Genomic DNA, 4,228 nt, shown 5'->3' with positions numbered 1-4,228 from the left:
CTCTGCATGGCTTTGCTCCGCTCTGTTACTCCGTGCATCTGACAGGGCAATCCTTCTCCTCTTGTGCTCCATCTCCTTCCCATCAGCCACCCCTCTGCATTAAGAAACAAATTTTCCCTACCCTCTGCATGGTGCAGTGGAAGGGTCACTGCATTTGGATTAAGTCGACCCAGGAACTCATCCTGGTGCCTCTGTGTGACCTTGGACAAGTCAAGGATTTTTGCTCAGTCTCAGGTCTTCCTACTGCAAATGGCAGGGCCAGTGAAGTTTGATCACAATGAGAAGTTTTAGAAGTGCTCACGAGTAGAGAGCACTTCTTTGACTTGTAGGTCACAACAAACCGTGGAAAAATTCTTCAAGAGATGGGAATACCAGACCACCTTACCTGCCTCTTGAGAAATCTGTATGCAGGTCAAAAAGTAAGTTAGAACTGGACATGGCTTCCTTTTCCGGTAAGTGGCCTGAAGTGACCCCTAAAAATGGTGTGCTATTCACTTGACCCAGAAAACCCCACAAAATCATGCAAATCAAGAGGTTCAAATCTTCATGTACACTTTAAGAACACTCGTGAAACTGCCCAGGCCATAAAGGGTATGCATATCTGAAAAGCCACCAAGTATCCGAAGATGTCATGTTAAAGAAGCAACGTGTGCCATTCCGTCGTTATGACGGTGGAGTTGGTAGGTGTGCACAGGCCAAACAGTGGGGCTGGACTCAGGGTCGGTGGCCCAAAAAGAGTGCTGAATTTTTACTACACATGCTCAAAAATGCAGAGAGTAATGCTGAATGTAAGGGCTTAGATGTAGATTCTCTGGTCATTGAGCACATCCAAGTGAACAAAGCCCCCAAGATGCGGCACAGGACTTACAGAGCTCACAGTCGGATCAACCCCTACATGAGCTCTCCCTGCCACATTGAGATGATCCTTACTGAAAAAGAACAGATTGTTCCTAAACCAGAAGAGGAGGTTGCACAGAAGAAAAAGATATCCCAGAAGAAATTGAAGAAACAAAAACTTATGGCCCGGGAATAAATGCCGCAAAAAATAAATGCAAATAAAAGTTAAAAAAAAAAAAAGAACTGGACATGGAACAACGGACTGTTTCCAAACTGGGAAAGGAGTACGTCAAAGCTGTATGTTGTCACCCTGCTTATTTAACTTCTATGCAGAGTACATCATGAGAAACGCTGGACTGGATGAAGCATAAGCTGGAATCAAGATTGCTGGGAGAAATATCAATAGCCTCAGATATGCTGATGATAACCACCCTTATGGCAGAAAGTGAAGAGGAACTAAAGAGCCTCTTGATGAAAGTGAAAAAGGAGAGTGGAAAAAGCTGGCTTAAAACTCAACATTCAAAAAACGAAGATCATGGCATCCCATCACTTCATGGCAAATAGATGGGGAACAATGGAAACAGTGACAGACTTTATTTTCTTGGGCTCCAAAATCACTGCAGATGGTGACTACAGCCATGAAATTAAAAGACGCTTACTCCTTGAAAGAAAAGCTATGACCAACCTAGACAGCATATTAAAAAGCAGAGACATTACTTTGCTGACAAAGGTCCATCTAGTCAAAGCTATGACTTTTCCAGTGGTCATGTATGGATGTGAGAGTCAGACTATAAAGAAAGCTGAGGGCCGAAGAATTAATGTTTTTTAACTGTGGTGTTGGAGAAGACTCTTGAGAGTCCCTTGGACTGCAAGGAGATCCAACCAGTCCGTGCTAAAGGAAATCAGTCCTGAATATTCATTGGAAGGAGTAATGTTGAAGCTGAAACTCCAATGCTTTGGCCATCTGATGCGAAGAGCCTACTTATTTGAAAAGACCCTGATGCTGGGAAAGATTGAAGGCGAGAGGAGAAGGGGATGACAGAGGATGAGATGGTTGGATGACATCACCGACTCAATGGATATGAGTTTGAGCAGGCTCTGGGTGTTGTTGATGGACAGGGAAGCCTGGTGTGCTGCAGTCCATGGGGTCACAGTTGGACATGACGGAGCGACTGATCTGAACTGAAGAGAAGAGAGAAACAGCTAGAATTGGGGCCTGGATCCTGCCTTCAAGCTCTGTCTTGATGTGTTTTTATTTGCTCATATATATTAGTAATATTTAGTTTGAACAAAGTGTTCCTCAATCAAAGCATGTTTGAAAATCCCTGGCATAGATTAATTTAAAATCCTTTTCCTCCTTCTATTATCCAGACTTCTTCATTTGCTAATAAGAGAAAGGCCGTCCTAGTCTTCTGAAAAGGATTACTATTGGCGAGGAAGATTTCTCCCTTCGTAGTTTTCTTAAAATTGAAAACTAGTCATAAGTCCAGCTGGTTATCTGCACTGACTTGATTTGTACAATCCTGACTTGTTTGTATGTTTATTGTCTTTCCAACCTTCATTCTCAGTTCATGCTGAGATTTGCCAGTTGACTATAAAACCCACCTCTGTGGTGAGGTCACCCTGGAGATTAGCTTTCTGCTCTAAGAGATCAGAGGCAGGCCCAAACTTGCTTTCCTGTGAGTTGAGTGGAAAGAGAAGCATTGGGCATTGGCAGAATTCATTTTAACACTCAGCATTTAAAAAGCATTTATTAAAAAATATTGAGATGCAAATTAAAATTCAATGCATTCAAGTATAAAATAAAAAAGGCTTTTCTGGATACCTACTGTGTGGAAGGTGTGCTGGGGGTGATATGGGGAGTAAAAACAGTAATGTCTTCTCTTAGGGAGTCTATAGACCAGAAATCGTTCAAGAAATAATTCAATTAACCTAAAGATTTGAGTCTCATGTTTGTTTCCTACTGAAAATAAAAAGAGAACTTGTGAGCTATTGTGACCCTTGTTGGTATGACCTTCAAAGATGCCTTAAGTTCAGACTTGCTGTGGGGATCAGAACATAAATTTTCTGTTGGTTCATTAATGGTTCAGCGGGCAGAAGGCATGTTACAAATTCTGTGATAACTGTTACTTAGTGACTGACCTACTGTTTGTTTCATTTTTTTAAATGAAGCAAACTCACCAAAGAAAGTGTGGACTTTTGCCTCCACATTATTCCACGTGAAGTCACTCAATCTGGAACATTCTTCTTATCCTCAAATCTCCTTCCTGTGGTTTAAGTCTTTCCCAGGTCGCGCTAGTGGCAATGAATTCACCTGCCAATGCAGGAGACACAAGAGTTCTATCCCTGTCCTTTGGGTTCTATCCCTGGGTCGGGGAGATCTCCTGGAGAAGGAAATGGCCATCCACTCCAGTATTCTTGCCTGGAGAATCCCATGGACAGAGGAGCCTGGCGGGCTACAGTCAGTGGGGCTGCAAAGAGTGGGAGGTGACAGCACACAGCAGCACATCCTTTGGGGAGGCATCCTAGGTTCGGGTTTATGCACCCTTTTGGTGTGCTCCAAAATAATCTTGTACTTACCCTTGATATAGAGAGCACTTGTATTGTACTGTAGCAGTCTATTTCATTATCACTACAGTCTGTAACATTAACTTCTTTGTAGGACTTACTGGGCACTAAGCATAAACACACTTAACAATGTATGAATTCACTTAATCCTCTCATCACTATGAGGTAGGTGACCATCATCACCACTGTACATACGGCAAAACCAAGATACACAGGGGCTAAGTGACTTGCCCAGGGCAACAGCAGCTAGTACACGGCAGAGCTGGGATTCTAATCCAGGCAGTCTAGCTCGAGTCTATATTCCTAAGCAAGTCCTAAGCAGGACAGTCTTGCTTGCAGGTGTAGCCCAGAGCCCAGCAATTTGCTTGGCACATAGAAGACATTAAGGCACTTCCTGCTTGGTGGCCTGGTCACACGAGGGTGGGGCAGAGATTTCAGGAATGCTATAGACCCAGGGCTGAGGGTGTGATGAAGAGGGAGCAACTCCTGCTATCTGGGAGCTGAGGACTGACCATGCAGGCTCAACATTCTCCCACAGGGAGCCAGCTGGGCTCTGCCGGGCGGTGACTGCCCTTTCTGGTTTGTCCAGACAACCTGGAACTGTCTTGTTCTGAACGTTGAAGTAGTCACCAGATGACTTTAATTTCAAGAGAAGTATTATATATTAGATTTGTAGAAATTATTAAAAAACAAATATACTACCATATGTAAAATAGATACCCAATGGGAAATTGCTGTATGACTCAGGGAACTCAAATCGGATCTCTAGAAGGGTGGGGTGGGTTGGGAGGTGGGAGGGAGGTTCAAGAGGGAGGGGATGTAG

The 4,228-nt window shown here is 43.6% G+C and overlaps 1 pseudogene; it reads left to right on the top strand.

The window, feature by feature from the left end:
• Window positions 1-479: 479 nt before the first annotated feature.
• LOC138072579 (large ribosomal subunit protein uL22-like) lies at window positions 480-1,033 on the top strand (annotated as a pseudogene).
• The last annotated feature ends 3,195 nt before the right edge of the window (window positions 1,034-4,228 follow it).

This window comes from Capricornis sumatraensis, chromosome 2 (genome assembly GCF_032405125.1).
Source record: "Capricornis sumatraensis isolate serow.1 chromosome 2, serow.2, whole genome shotgun sequence".
Lineage (NCBI taxonomy): Eukaryota > Metazoa > Chordata > Mammalia > Artiodactyla > Bovidae > Capricornis > Capricornis sumatraensis.
The sequence above is the reverse complement of the archived record's forward strand: the minus strand, read 5'-3'. Positions and strand labels throughout refer to the sequence as shown.